Here is a 16,529-nt window from a genome sequence, read left to right as displayed (position 1 = left end):
TATAGAGATATGAAGCAAGAGTTGTCTGAAGCAGTCTGGGAGAATTGTGCAAGGTTAAACTCTATCAACATTAATTTTGTAGCTCTGTCCACAAATGTTGCCAGAGCTGAGTTTGAGTATTCTTCAATGGGATCTGGATGAGATGGACAAATGGATTGAGAAGTGGAAGATGGAATTCAATTCAGATAAATGTGAGGTGCCGCATTTTGACAAAGCAAATCTTAACAGGACTTGTACACTTCATGGTAAGGTCCTAGGAGTGTTGCTGAACAAAGAGACCTTGGAGTGCAGTTGAAAGTGGAGTCGCAGGTAGATAGGATAGCGAAGGACGCATTTGGTATGCTTTCCTTTATTGGTCAGAGTATTGAGTACAGGAGTTGGGAGGTCATGTTGTGGCTGTACAGGACAATGGTTAGGCCACTGTTGGAATACTGTGTGCAGTTCTGGTCTCCTTCCTATCGGAAAGATGTTGTGAAACTTGAAAGGGTTCAGAAAAGATTTACAAGGATGTTGCCAGGGTTGGGAATTGAGCTATTAGGGAGAGACTGAACAGGCTGGGGCTGTTTTCCTTGGAGTGGAGGCTATGGGGTGACTTTATAGAGGTTTATAAAATCATGAGGGGCATGGATAGGATATAGAGACCAAGTCTTTTCCCTGGGGTCAGGGAGTCCAGAACTCGAGGGCATAGGTTTAGGATGAGAGGGGAAAGATATAAGAGAGACCTAAGGCGCAACCTTTACACGCAAACGGTGGTACATGTATGGATTATGTCCAGGTCTTGCTAAATACAGTATGGACTACTTCACTATCTGAGGAGTCATGAAAATGGCAAAATCAGTGATTATCCTCACTGACCTTTTTGATGGAATGAAGATCATTTATGAAGCAACTAAAGACGGTACTGAGGAAATCCTGCAGTGATATCCTGGAACAGTTAAATTGATTTCATCACTTTATTTTCCTTTATGCTAGGTATGACGCCAACCACCAGAGATTTTTGCCTAATTCCAGTTGACTCCAGTTTTGCTCAAGCTCCTTTCAGTTGAATAACACCTTGATATTAAGGCCAGTCACTCTCATCCCACCAGGTGTCCAAGCAGAACTCAAACTGACTGTCAATGATGTTATTCTTTTGCAAGTGCCTTTTAATGGCCCTATCAAAAACTTTTTCAAATCATTTTGTTGATAACCAAGAGTTGATTGCTGAGACAATAGAAAATGAAGATTGCAGATGCTGGAGATCAGAGTCGAGAGTGGGATGCTGGAAAAGCACAGCAGGTTAGGCAGCATCTGAGGAGGAGAGTCCACGTTTTGAGCAAGAGCTCTAATGAAGCTGCTTAGATAATAATTGGACAAGTTGGATTTGTCCAGAACACAATTATATAATTTTCCACATTGTTGGGTAAATGTCAATGTCATAACTGTACTGGTACAACCTGGGTAGGACACAGCTAGCTCTAGAGCACAAATCTCATTACTATTACCAGAATGTTGTCAGGGTCCATAGCCTTTGCTGTATCCAATGCCTTTGAATGTTATTTGATATCACAATACAAAGACCTTTCTTTAGGACTATGGACTAAAAGCAAATAGGAAAATATGCTGCTTTAAACCAAGGAAAATGTGGACTAGGATGTGGCAATTTTAAAAATGAGTTACTGGAACTTATTGAATGTTGTGAGCATTGGTGATTATCTTCCAAAATTCCAGAGATTCGGGAATTATTTTGTAGATCGGAATGTAGCATGTGTCATTCCACTAGTTAAGAAAGGAGCGAGAGAGAAACAGCAAACTGCAGACTTCAGTCTCTTATAAAAGGATGTAAAGATAGTCACTTTGTTGATTATAGAGTTTAAATCTGATCAGCTGGCGTGGGATCGCTATTGCATACTGCTTCTACTATTTGCCATTCAAAAACAGTATGTTGTACTGTCAGTAGGTTGACACCCTACTTTTAGGTATGCCTAGCATAAGACTGCTTCATTACAAAGCATGGCAGGGGCAGAAAGATACTGGATAACTTTGAAATGACAATTTAAAATATCCTTTGGATTACTGCAAACTTTCTGGTTCTCAAATCTGCTTTCACTACTGCTCTCTGTTCTACAGGCATTTCAAACAGTCAGAGTTATACAGCACAGAAACAGGCACTTCAGGCAAACTCATCTGCATCAACCAAATATCTTAAACTCATATCGTCCCATTTGACAGCATTTGGCCCAGATCCCTCTAAATTCCTATTCACGTGTCCATCAAGATGTATTTTAAAATGTCTCCACCACCTCCTCATACACACACCACCCTCTGTGTGAAGAAGTTGCCCTTCAGGTCTCTATTAAATATTTCTCCTTGCAATTTAAACCTATGCACTCTAATTTTGGACTTCCCTACCCTGGGAGAAAGATCTATCAATTCATAGTTTTTATGAAGCCTCTACAAGGTCACCCCTCAGCCTTCCACAATCCAGGGAAAACCACCCAGCATATTTAGCCTCTCCCCATAACCCAAACCCTTCAATCGCGGCAGCATCTTTGAAAATATTTTTCTGTATTCTTTCAAGCTTAACAACATTTAGCAGAGAGACCAGAATTGAATGCAGTATTCAATCAGTATTCAAGCAACATCACCGATGTCCTGTACAACCGCAACATTGCATCCCAACTCCTATCCTCAATGTACTGACCAGTGAACACAAGCATGTCAAATATCTTCTTCACCATCCTGCCTATTTGCAACTCCATTTACAAGGAACTAGGCACCTGCACCTCTAGATCTTTTTGTTCAGCAACACTGTTACTGAACTCCAAAACTGGACATTTAGGCAAATTAGGTGACACATGGGTAGGCACCACATTCCATAACCTCAGTTGAGTGTATATCTCGCCAATGCACTCAAGCGGCTGTTAAATCACAGTTTTTAACTACGGTATTGTAAGAAACCCAAAATGTGGTCCTGATTGACATTAGAACTAGTTGTCTTATTCATTTGCACTATCGTAAAAATTTATGAGCCTTTAAAGCACTTATTTGATACATGCTAGAGGTATGGAAAAATTGATCGTGCAGCAAAATGTCAACACCTTGTCATGCATTAGTTTTAATGAGCAAACGCATTTTAATATAAACTAGATTTCATTAAGTGTTTCTAAAGGTCTTCTCTGCACACCAGCAAACATAACACTGCTCTCAAAGTTTGATTCTGACTAGTGATTGACCTGAAGAGCATGAAAAACAAATTTACAAAAAACCAGACATCTCATCTGTCCCACACAATTACAGCCAACTTACAAACAACAAACTTTGCTCTGCAAATCACAGGAGTGGTTTGGCACACAAGAATGCAATGCAGCCCAGTGTGACTCTGCTGACTCTTCAAATGAAGACTAGTACTGACTTAATTTCCTGCCTTTTCCCCATACCCTTGTACATTAGAGTCATAGAGATGTACAGCACGGAAACAGACCCTTCGGTCCAACCCGTCCATGCCAACCAGATATCCTAACCCAATCTAGTCCCACCTGCCAGCACATTTTGAGATAAATCATCTAATACCTTCTTGAATGCCTCAATTGATCTTGGCCCCACGACACTTGCAGACAATGCATTTCATTCCCTATTTAACAGGTGAAAAAGTTATTTCCCTACCTCACATTTGCTTCTTTTGGCAATCACTCTGGGAGATTCTTTTACAAGTAAAAACAATTTCTTCCTATCCACACCGCTTTATCATTTTAAAAATCTCCCCCTTAGTCTTTTTCTCAAAGCAGACCAGTCTCAACTTCTTCAACCTATCCTCATAACAAACTTCTCCTTCATAGAACCATTCTTATAAATTGGTTCTGCACTCTCTCCAATGCCTTTATATCCTTTCTATTGTGTGGCACCCAGAACCGTACAAAATACTTCAGCTGAGATCTAACCAATGTCTTAAACAAGTTAATCAGAAGCTTTCCAAATGTTGCCCCTTTGTCAGGTGACTTCATTCAAATCTCCCTTAATTTAAACAATACTCAATTTCTCAATTCTTCCTGCCAGAGTGTATAGATTCACCTTTCCCACATTATATTCCACCTGCCAAGTGTTTTGCCCATTTGCTTAACCTGTCTCTATTTCTCAGCAAACTGTCAGACTTACCATTTGCCTTCCCATCTATTTTTGTGTCATCTGTAAACTTGGCTCTAGTACATTGATGTGTCTCCAAGCTAATGTGTTGTAAAGTTTTAAATTAACCAATATCTAGTAAGGAGCTTTTTTTCTCCCCCTCCAGCTTTTTCAATCTGTTAAATACCATATATCTTAACCATTCATACTAATCCTATCACATGGACCAACTATAATGGCTTAGTCCCACTACTAATACACCATGCAATGATGGGAGCTTTCCTTCCTTAAAAGGACAATAATGAATCAAAGGAGTTTTTCCTTCAAGCAGATAGTTCTGATGGTCACAACTGGTTTTCAATTTCAATTTCTATTGATTGAATTGGTGGCCTTACTTCTGGTCCCAGGGTAAGAGGAAATCCCACCTCTGCACCATCCCATCAATCAGGACCTCTGGGTCTCTGCCTGCACAACAGGTACCAATTTCCCCTTATTGAGAACACATATAGAGTATAAGCAGGCAGGAAAAGAGTTAAATTCTGAGTTTTGTAAAACAAGAGGATCAGGTGAGCATGACTCAGATCAGATAAGAACTTACAGTTAACAATGGGGTACTGGAGGCAAGGGTAATGGGTTAACAAGGTGGAAAAGCAGTCATTATGTCAAGACATCTAACAAGATGAGGTAGCATTCATAATGCAAGGTCAGTTAGCAACATAAAAAGTATTCGTTATGTGAAGCCAATTATTCATTGTGTAATAGCAGATGGCTTAATCTTTACTATTGAGACTCATTGATTGTAACAGTCACCCAATCAACATTGTTACCTTATCTGGATGCTCCTCCCTGTAAAATGGCTATATGATGTTCCAGAGAAGACCTCACGGTCCTATGCACATGGGCGATCGTTCGCTCTCCATCCAGGGCCCGGAATAAAGACAAAGGAGGTAAAACTATACTGTGTCTGAGCATTTTGCTTCAACAGAGGTGGGGGAAAACAGGACAACATTGTTTGCCATGTCCAAGAATGTCAGGAATCATGCAATGATTATTCTTAGCGAACTACCCCGCCTTTAGAACAACATTGACCACAATACCATACAACCCTGTCATCTCAACCACTGCAAGATGTGTCAGAGTGTCAACATGGATAACACCATTACATGTGGGGACACCAACCGTGTACGCAGAGCAGGTGCTCACGTGACTTGGCCAACATAGTCTGTCTCATACACTGCAGGCAAGGATGCCCTGAGGCATGGTACATTGGCAAGACCAAGCAGACGCTACAACAACAATGGGGTACTGGAGGCAAGGGTAATGGGTTAACAAGTTGGAAAAGCAGTCATTATGTCAAGACATCCAACAAGATGAGGTAGCATTCATAATGCAAGGTCAGTTAACACACAATCAACAGACAGGGATGTTCCCAGCCAGTCAGGGAGCACTTCAGCGATCCGGGACATTTGGCCTTGGATCTTCAGGTGACTGTCCTCCAAGGCAGACTTTTAGATAGGCAACAATGCAAAGTTGCCAAGCAGAGGCTGATGGCCAGGTTCAGTTCCCATGAGAATGGCCTCAACTAGGATCTTGGGTTCACGGCACACTACAGGTGACCCCACTACACAATACACTCCCACACATGCAAACACATACACACTCCCGCAGACCCTTTCCCAATACACACACACATACAGCCCCCAAACCCTCTCACAGGCTTATACTCCATCACACCCACACTTTACGAGCCTTCACACATGCAAATACTCTGTCTCATGCATGAGCACACATATACAAGTCTCTGGGGTGAATTTGTATTTGCAGAATTATATTTCAGATACATTCTATTTTGCTCAAAAATGCACAGTCTGCAGGCAGTCAATACATGCAATATTTTGTGAAGTCCACTTTAGAAATCAAACCAGTCTGACTCAAGATTGGGATACAGACAGACTCTGACCTCACACTTTTAATACAATGTCTGAGCTGAGATGTCACCTTATAAAACCCTACATTATCTCGACAAGGTGACTTAATAGTAGTTCTGGAATTTACATATTAATGACAAACCTGCAATCCATTCTAAAAGACTTAATCTAGGTTTGTTCAATATGTCACTGTGTGAAACTGTAATCTTTTGCTATAAATTGTGTCTCATGATCTTAAACTCCACAACCACCTGAAGGAGCTGTGTTCTGAAAGCTAGTGATTCCAAATAAACTTGTACTATAATCTGGTGTTGTGTGATTTTTAAACAGAAAGACATCATGCAAGACAGTGCAGACAGTCTTTGCCCAAGAGCACAATGTGCCTTTAAAGATGGTACACACACAAGGGATGCCAGTGAATTCCTGGTTATCTGCCAAATGGCAGCTGCATTTGGGAACTCCAAGGGTTACTCCATAGATAGAATCAGACATGACAAGTGGCGTAGGGTTGGGTAAGTAATGACGTGAGTTTGGCAAGATACGGTGAGAAAACTCTACATCTTGAGGTGGAAATCCCTCCAAAAATCTCAATGTAACTTGTACTTAGCCAAAACAAAACACAAGACAAGGCCATAATCTGAAGTGGCACTATACTGCAAAACAGAACGACTGCATTGTTAATGATGCCATCTTCCAGAAGAGATGTCATACTAAGGCTTCATCTGTCTTCTCATGACTGTAAATTCTCCATGTCACTGCTCTAACACCATCAAGGGAGATCTCTTCAGTCCCCTGTCTAATATTCATCTCCCAACCAATGCTATTAAAAATACATTGAACTCATTCTTGTTCATGGAACTTTGGTACTGCATGACTACAATAAAGTTAGATCACTTTTGGATTACTGCACTCAATTTTGGTCTCCCTGCTCTGAGAAGGATGTTATGAAACCTAAAGGGTGCAGAAAAGATTTACAAGGATGTTGCCAAGGTTGGAGGCTTTGAGCTACAGGAAGAGGCTGAATAGGGTGACGCTATTTTGCCTGGAGCATCAGAGGCTGAGGGCTGAGCTTGAAGAGAGATTTATAAAATCATAAGGGGAATAGATAAAATGAATACTCAAGATCTTTTCCCCAGGATAGGGGAGTCCAAAGCTAGAGGGCAAAGGTTTACTGAGAGGGGAAAGATTTAAAAATGACGCCGGGGCAATCCTTTCACACAGGGTGGAGAGCATATGGAATGAACTGCTAGAGGTAGTGGAGGAGGGTGGTACAATTACAACATTTAGAAGGCATCTGGAAAGATATTGGGAAATGGGAATCGATTAATTTAAGGTATCTGGTCAGCATGGACTAGTTGGACCGAAGGGTCTGTTTCTGTGCTGTACATCGGACTGTATAACTATATTTGAAAAGCCCCTAAATGAATAAAACATCTTGGGATATTCTGAAAGGCAAGTTAGTTCTAACCGGTCCTGGACTACCAGGACTATATATCTTAAATAGAACAAGACTGTGTCACTGGAAGCTTCAGTCAAACACAATATTCATAGCCTTCACATTAATAATGGCATTTTTAAAAACAAGTACAAATACCTACTGGCCTGAAATGGATCAATAAAATTGATTACTTCAAGGTACAGAAGTGGTATGATCAAGAGGAGGAAAAAACCCACTACAAGCAGAGTTTTACAATTTCATTGCATGTTTTCAAGCAGGTTTCACTGTAAACAAACAGTACACAGAAACATTTGTGGGAACCACTTAATTTCAGCGCATAAACTAGTACAGTACAATACTTAAAATAGTCCAAGTCGACCAACAAACATGCTTGAAATAGCACAAGAAACAAAATAGTGTGTATTTTGGAAGTCTGAAATAAAAACAAAAAAAAAATGCAGCAATTATTCATGAGGTCTGGCAGAATATGTGGAGAAAAAAAACACTAGCATCCATGAAAGATCATCTACCTAAAACCGTTTTTCTCCATAGATACTGCTATACGTACTGAGCATTTAAAGCATTTTGCTTTTTGTCCTTGAAATAAAATCTCTTTGTTATACAAAATTCCACAAAACGCTGCTAAATTTTAATGTTTCGCAACAGAGCAAAAGGTTTTTGCCAAAACTAAACAAGTTCTCAAAGTGCTTAATGATTTTTAAATAATACTTGCTTCCTCTGGCAAGAGGGATAAAAAGACCAAGTTAATTTTGACTAGGACTCCAAACAGCTCCATTGTGGATCAATGTGTGAATAGTAGAGTCGCTTTTTTGTCATTTCTACCATATACAACTGATACAGTAAAAAAAAAGACAGCATTCCTCCCGTACCAAGGGTGCTACATGGACAGCACAAACCACACAATCGTACATGGCAAAAAGCGCACAAGTGCAAAACACGCAAATTACAGTGTAACAGAAGAATGATGAATAGTAGATTTTTTTCTAGCAGCAATACGAAAGAATTTCAGATTGGAAATCAGATGAGGTGAGACCAGCTTGACTATGATGGTTAGGCTTAAACCTATTTATAGTATGGTCACAGGCAAAAATTTAATGAGAAAGATTCTGATCACTTGCATACCCCTGATTTCCTTTGTCCAACTATGGGTGGCTATACCTGCAACTGCCTAATCCCTGAAAGCTGAATGCCTATACCCTCTAACGTGGAAGTGCCAGCGGACAAAGTCAAAAATCAAACAACACCGGGTTATACTCAAACAGGTTTATTTGACACAGCAAACTTTTGGAGCCTCAACTCCTTCCTTAGGCAGTTGCATATTTTTGGGACTATGACCCAGTGTGGTGTGATTTTTAACCATGTCCTCTAATGAATACCTTAAAATCTAACTGTTTGAGTGAACATTTGGTCATCTGCCTTAATATGTTCCATGGTTCTAATCAACTTTTAAAACAAATAAAGTACTTCTGTAAAGAATGCACTTTAAGATGTTTAACTGGTGTTATATAAATGCAACTCATTACTGCTGAGAAGAAATGAACAACTACGTTAGACAAGAAGACAGAAGCTTAACAAAGGGCGGTAAACTCGATAAAAATGATGAGAATAGGACATAACCTGAGGGCATGGAAGGCGAAATAGATGTGAACGAAGGATGGGTTATCATGTGAAACCCCTAGCAAGTGAAGGATAGTGAAGGACTGGCTGAGAATCACCAGGGGCAGCAATGCAGACCGGTTTCCTGGGAGAGTTTCTATTAACTTCAAGACAGCAGTCGGTTCCCTTTCTCCTCTGCGGATGCAGCCGATGTGATCACGAACCGACATGGCCTCACAAGAGTTTAATAAACGCTAACACGCGATGCCCAAAAACGTCGACGCCCCGTGGGTGGGGAGAATGTGTGGATGTATAGGCAACACACACACATACCAATCCCAATTAGAACCGGGGCAAGACTGCTTCAGAAGCCTGAACACTAGGCCTCGCAGCGCGACCTCAGCCACCTACTCCCACTCCGAGGCTAACAGGCCCAGCCCTTTAAATATCCAGAACAGTGTCTTGTCTTAAAAAAAAAGACGGGGAAGACTGCGAACAATAAAATCTCAGTTAGGCCTCCAACTACTGAGATTACATCGGGTAAAGATCCCCGGCTGTGATGGGGGGGGGGGAAAGAGATGTGAAAATTAAAATAGCTTTAAAAATCAAACTCTTTAGCACCCGCGGCGTATGGGAGGGGGAATTTAAAAATTCAAACACGAGGTGAGGGAGAGCGTCCGTTAACGGCCGGGGCGCGCGTGCGAGGCTGGCGGAACATTCTGGTAAAGGGAAGCCGTTGGCGGCGCTCGCGCAGCCACGCGGCCGGAGGGGGAGGAGGAGGAGAGGGGCAGAACCGTCTGAAGGATTAACAAGTACCAGGTTTTTTTTTCCCTCTTCTTTCCCCCCCCCCCACGTTGATTAGATATTTATACGCGCGTTTTAAATATACACATGACGTGAAGTGTGTCGAAAAGAAGAAGTGTAGCTTACCCCCGGCTGTAACGATGCATTGAGTGTGTTTGTTATTGAGGGGAGGGAGAGGGTTGGAGGTAGAGTTCGGGAGGATGGCGACGGTTTTCAACTCCCCTCCCCCTCCCCTGCCGCCGCCGCTGCCGCTGTTGCTGGTAACTGCCTGTTCGGCACCCCACCCTTTCCCCTTTCAGGTAACTCGTTCTCTCTTTATAAAATAAAAAAAGAAAAATTCTTCCTTCCCTTCCCGTTTCGTGGCCTTTTCTTCTTGAAAACCCCACCCCCCGTCCTCTCTTTGGATTTAAAAAAAAATGAAATGTTTTCCTTCCTCGCTTCTCCACTCCCTTTCCTTTTCACCTGGACGGGCCGCAGGCTGCGCGCGCATTCGCCACCCTGTTTTTTTCCCTCCCCGCCCCCTCTCCCTCCTTTCGGTCCCAGCCCGATGCATCAGGATTTCCGATTGGTCCACGGGAGCACAGGCGGCAGAGGGGATCCAATCACGTCGCTCGTTAGGGTCGGACGGGGCGGACAGCGCTCCGGCCGGCGGTGGTCAACGGATAGACCGTATTCACAAGCTGCCATCTTGGATGTTGCCTTCCTTCCGTGTCTGTTTACAACAACAACAGAAAAAAAAACACAAGCCCCGTCGTACCCACACTGGTATCACTCGGGCCCCGGTTGAAACTGTTTAAAAGGAAGGTATCGTAGAGGCTGGAAATCTGAAACAAGCACAGGGGGGTGCTGAAGAAACTCAGCAGGGTTGGCACAATTTGTGGAGCGAGAAACAGTGGAACGTAGGCAAAAGTGAGGACTGCAGATGCTGGAAACCAGAGTTCAGATCAGAGTGGTGCTGGAGCAGCACAGCAGGTCAGGTAGCATCCAAGGAACAGGAAAATCGACGTGTCGGACAAAAGGCCTTCCTCAGGACGTGTCGAGTCCCCCGGTATAGCTATTTTTCATACCACCTGAATTTCTCCAACATGTCTGCGTTTGTTTCAGATTTCCACCATCCGTAGTTTTTTTTTCGTTTTTAGGTGATGTTACGAGTTGACGTTTCTTCCTCAAAGTTTAAAAATTGCACAACACCAGATTATAGTCCAACAGGTTTTGAAGCACCACCCTTTCATTAGGTAGTTTGCGAAGGTTAAGATCATGCTCACAGAATTTTTTGTGCCCAAGATTTTTTATGAAGAGTCATAGGCATGGACACAGGCCCTTTCGTCCCACACATCCATATTGACCAGGTTTCTTAGACTGAACTAATCCCATTTGCCTTTATTTGGCCCATATCCCTCTGAATATTTCCTATCCACGTTTCTGCCCAGATATCATTTAAGTATTGTTAATGTACATGCCTCCACCACTTCCTCTGGTAGTCTGTTCCATGTACACACCACCCAGCATGTGAAAAAGCTGCCCTTTAGGTCCCTTTTAAATCTTTTCCCTCTGACCTTAAACCTATGCACCTATTGTTATCAACTCCCCTGTCCTGGGGAAAAGACCGTGGCAATTCATCTTACCTAGGTCCTTTTCATGGTTTTAAAAATCTCTATTATGTCACCCCTCAGCTTCCTATGTGCCAGGGAAAAAAGTCCCAGCCTATCCAGCTTCCCCTTGTAACTCAAACCTTCCAATCTTGGGAACATTCTTTGAAACCTTTTTGCTTCCTTTCCGGTTTTACTTACCCCCCACCCCACCCCACCCCACCCCACCCCACCCCACCCCACAAAATCAGTCAAAGCAAAAAGCTCAGAGACACAATATGGTTTTACCTCCTTCATCTTTATTCTAGGCCTGGAGGGAGAGAGAACAATCGCCCATGTGTACAGGGACATGAGTTCACAGTCTTCTCTGGAACAGCAGTTTCTCAATGAACTATGTGGTCACTTTACAGGGAGGGACATCCAGATAAGGCAGCATACATAATAATTGGGTGACCATTCCAATCAACAAGTATCAGTAGCAGAGACCAAGCCCTTTACTGTTATATAGTGAATCTTCTGAACCTTGTTAACTGGATACTTTTCCCCTTGTTAGCTGATCTTGCATACGGAATGCTTCCAAAATTGTTAAATGGCTCGACATAATGACTGCTTTTCCACCTGTTAACCCTTATTCTTGCATCCAGCACCCAATTGTTAACTATAAGTTCTTATCTGATCTGAGTCATGCTCAGCTGAACCACATTTCACAAAATTCAGAACTTTACTCTTTCCCTGGCTGCTTGTATCCGATACACATTCTCATGGGGGAGGGAAAATTAAGTCAGTATTAATCAGGAGCTATGGAGTGTGAATTGGGAGGAGTTGTTATCAGACAAGTGAACATCTGACATATGGGAATTGTTTAAAGACCTGCTAATGACTGTTCAGGACTAGCATGTTCCATAAGGAGGCAGGACAAGGATGGCAAGGTAAGGGACCCTTAGATAATGAGGGAGATTATGGATTTAGTCCATAAGGGAAAAAGAAGCAGATGTAAGGTTTAGGAATTTAAAATCAGACAGAGCCCATGAGAAATATAAAGAAAGCAGGAGTTCTGTGTTCACTTCTGGTGGCCACATCAGGAAGGATGGGGAGGTTTTGGAGAGGGTGCAGAAGAGGTTTACTAGGGTGCTGCCTGGATTAGAGGGTTTGAACTATACAGAAAGGCTAGAAACACACTTGTTGTTTTGTCTGGAGTAGCAGAGGCTGAGGGGAGACTTGATAGAAGTCAATAAAATTATGAGGTGCATAGATAGGGTTGACAGTCAGAACCTTTCTCCCAGAGTTGAAATCTCTAAAACTAGGGAGTATACATTTAAGATGAGGGGTGAAAAGTTCAAAGGAGATGTGAGGGCAAGTATTTTACACAGAATGGTAGGAGTGTGAAATGCATTGCCAGGGGTGGTGGTGGAGGCAGATATGACAGCAGGGTCTGAGACTTTTAGATTAGCATATGAATAGAAAAGGAATGGAGGGGTATGGACCAATGGCAGGCAGAAAGGATTAATTTAATTTGACGTCATGTTTGGCACAACATCATGGGGTCAAAGGGCCCATTCCTGTGCTGTACAGTTCTATGTTCTAAGCGTGCCAAATGCCACCTTCACCACCCTGTCTACCTGTGATTCTGCTTTGAAGGAACTATATACCTGCACACCTATGTTTCTCTGCTTGACAATACATCCCAAGGCCCTACAATTAACTGTGTAAGACCTGTCCTGGTTTGTCTTACCTACACCTTGCATCTGCTATTCCTCGGTCCACTGGCCCAGTTGATAAAGATATTGTACTCTTTGATAATCACCTTTACTTTTCACTAAACCACCAATTTTGGTGTTATCCACAAACTTACAAACCATGTCTCTATGAAACAATTTGGATGAGAATATATCAATGATTAACAACAGTGGACCCAGCACTATTCGTTGTCGTACGCCACTGGTCACAAGCCTCTTATCTGAACAACAACCCTCTACCACCATCCTCTGCCTCCTATCATGAAGTTAAAAATCAGAACACCAGATTATCGTCAACAGGTTTAATTGGAAGCACTAGCTCTCAGACCGCTGCTCCTTCATCAGGTGGTTGTCACATGTGTAATTGTGTACTAAATTAATCACTATTTGCATATAACCAATTGATTTAACACTGTGCTAAATTACAATGTGTGTGACCACTCTATCAGGGATCTTAAATATTAGTTTTACTTTGTAATAGGACGCCTTTTCATTTCACTTTCAGCTGTAAGTGTTGTGATGGCTCTCCAGGCAAATGTGTAATTGTGTACTAAATTAATCACTACTTGTAGATAAAAATAGATTGAGCATATTTATATGTTTGAAATAATTTGAGAGTTTAGGCTTTGAAACAACTGTATATGGTTTATTCACCTGTGAGATAAATGGGGTAATAAATTAATTTGTGGAGCCATGACTTAAAACTTCTATGTGCTAGAGCAGTCCTGGAGCATTCTCTTGGAGCAATAACGTGGACTTGTTTGTATTTTGACAGCAAGAAATTAAAGAGAGCAAACATTGAAAGACATTAGCTTGTTTTTGATTTAGAAGACTCAATAATGTTTCACTTAGGAAATACCCACAGATCAGAAAACCTTTGGTTTCCATTCACGGGTGACCTTGCTGGATTTAGTTGTAACAACAGTTTCTCTTGGAACAAAGAGTTAGTGCAGAATATTTGGGAAATAGATTGCACTAATGTAAGGATTTTAGTTTCAAAATTCCAGACCAGATATATTTGGTAACAACCCTGAAGGGGTTATTTGAAGTTTAGAAAATTTAAAATCCATTGTGTGAATAGTCAAGAAAGAGGCTATCAAGCTCTCGAGACCATATATAACAGGGCAACAAGGTATAGAAGCAAAAAGGTTCTTCTGCAGCTGTACAGGGCCCTGGTGAGACCGCACCTAGAATATTGTGTGCAGTTTTGGTCTCCAAATTTGAGGAAAGACATTCTGGCTATTGAGGGAGTGCAGCGTAGGTTCACGAGGTCGATTCCCGGAATGGTGGGACTATCTTATGCCGAAAGATTGGAGCGACTGGGCTTGTATACCATTGAGTTTAGAAGGCTGAGAGGGGATCTGATTGAGACGTATAAGATTATTAAAGGATTGGACACTCTGGAGGCAGGAAGCATGTTTCCGCTGATGGGTGAGTCCCGAACCAGAGGACACAGTTTAAAAATAAGGGATAGGCCATTTAGAACAGAGTTGAGGAGAAACATCTTCACCCAGAGAGTGGTGGGTGTATGGAACGCTCTGCTCCAGAAGGCTGTGGAGGCCAAGTCTCTGGATACTTTCAAGAAAGAGTTGGATAGAGCTCTTAAGGATAGTGGAATCAAGGGTTATGAGGATAAGGCAGGAACAGGATGCTGATTGAGAGTGATCAGCCATGATAACAATGAATGGTGGTGCTGGCTCGAAGGGCAGAATGTCTACTGCTGCCTCACAGAACCAGGGACCCAGATTTAATTCCAGCCTTGGGAAAGTCTGTGTGGAGTTTACACATTCTCCTAGGGTCTGCGTGGATTTCCTCTGGGTGCTCTGGTTTCCTCCCACAATCCAAAGATGTGCGAGTTAGGTGAATTGGCCGTGCTAAATTGTCCATAGTGTTCAGGGATGTGTAGGTTAGGTGCATTAGTCAAAAGGTAAATGTAGAGTGGTAGGGGAATGGGTCCAGGTCAGTTACTCTTCGGAGGGTTGGGGTAGACTTGTTGGGTCCAATAGCCTGTTTCCACACTAAGGATTCTATGAAACCAGGAATTAAAAGAAACAGTTAAGTCAAAGCTTTAAACATAAGGGAACTGTCTCTGACTTTTGGGTACAGTAAGGTGTTGTTGAGATTGATGTTTTGTTTTGCTGCGAGTTTCAATTATTTTCAAGTTGTGTTATTTGTAAATAGCTTGGTTAGATCTATTTTATCTTCATCTTACATTCAGGAGAGTTTCCTACAGCACTATGTATCCACTCCAACAGGAATGCATTGTTGAACCTGGTCCTTGGATAGCAGGTGGGCCAAATGGATCAAATATCAAAGGAGGGACATTTAGGAGATAGTGATTTTTGTACCATATGGCTAAAGAATGGTGTTGGAGAATGGCATGCAACAATTCAGAGTAAGAAAAATCAGTTCACAGAGCTGATTTCAATGGGGCAAGAATTGAGCTGGGCAGATTTGTCTGGAAGAGGAGCTTGGCAGGAGAAACTGTAGCTAAACAGGCTACCTTCAAAGAACAGCTGGCTAGTACTGTTGAAGTATATTCCTGAAATGGGATAAACCGATCCAGAGTTCGCTGGATGACAACAGACATAGAAATTAACATTAGAAAAAGTGTAAGGCAGAAAATATAATACAACTAAGAGGAATGTCATGTACAATGGGCAGATGGTAAAGCAAATAAGAGAAACAAAGAAATTGAGGAAAGATTAGCAGCTAATATAAGGGGGAATCCCAAAGTCTTCAATAGTTGCATAAATAGTAAACAAAAGATGTTTAAAAGGAGAAGAGCTGATTAGAGACCAAAACGAGATTTATAATTGAAGCAGGTTGTTAAATGAATACTTTGAAATAGCCTTTACACTAGAGGATGTTGCTGCTAGGCCATGGTGTCAGACAAAGAAACCCTGTAATGAGAAGGGTCCACAATCACCTGAAGAAGGAGCAGCATTCCAAAAGCTAGTGATTCCAAAAATACCTGTTGTACTAGAACCTTGTATTGAGATTTTTTACTTTGTGTACACAGTCCAACACCAGCACCTCCAAATTATTCAAGAAAGGTTGTAAGGATAATCCCAACAATTACAGACTAGCCTGTTTAGCTTTGGTAGTCAGGAATCTCCTAGAAACAATTATTTAGGGTTAAATTAATACTCACATGAAACAAGGTGAATAGATCAGGAAGAATCAGTATGCATTTCTAAAGGGGGCATCATTTAACTAAAACAAAAGCCCTTGTATTGAAGATCTGAACCGAAACCAAAATTGCTCGAGTAACTTGGCAGGTCTGGCGGCATCTATAGAAAGAAAGCACAGTTAA

The 16,529-nt window shown here is 41.8% G+C and overlaps 1 protein-coding gene across 5 annotated transcripts in view; it reads right to left on the bottom strand.

The window, feature by feature from the left end:
- The window catches only part of dicer1 (dicer 1, ribonuclease type III), a 184,127-nt gene extending 173,757 nt beyond the window's left edge, over positions 1-10,370 (bottom strand). For all 5 annotated transcript variants that reach the window (XM_072568045.1, XM_072568044.1, XM_072568043.1 and 2 more), the window contains exon 1: positions 10,015-10,370. The gene's annotated coding sequence lies outside the window, so the exon portion shown is untranslated. The remainder of the gene's footprint in view (positions 1-10,014) is intronic.
- Positions 10,371-16,529: the final 6,159 nt, after the last annotated feature.

Source organism: Chiloscyllium punctatum, chromosome 4 (genome assembly GCF_047496795.1).
Source record: "Chiloscyllium punctatum isolate Juve2018m chromosome 4, sChiPun1.3, whole genome shotgun sequence".
Taxonomy (NCBI): domain Eukaryota; kingdom Metazoa; phylum Chordata; class Chondrichthyes; order Orectolobiformes; family Hemiscylliidae; genus Chiloscyllium; species Chiloscyllium punctatum.
This window is presented reverse-complemented; position numbering and strand designations above follow the sequence as displayed.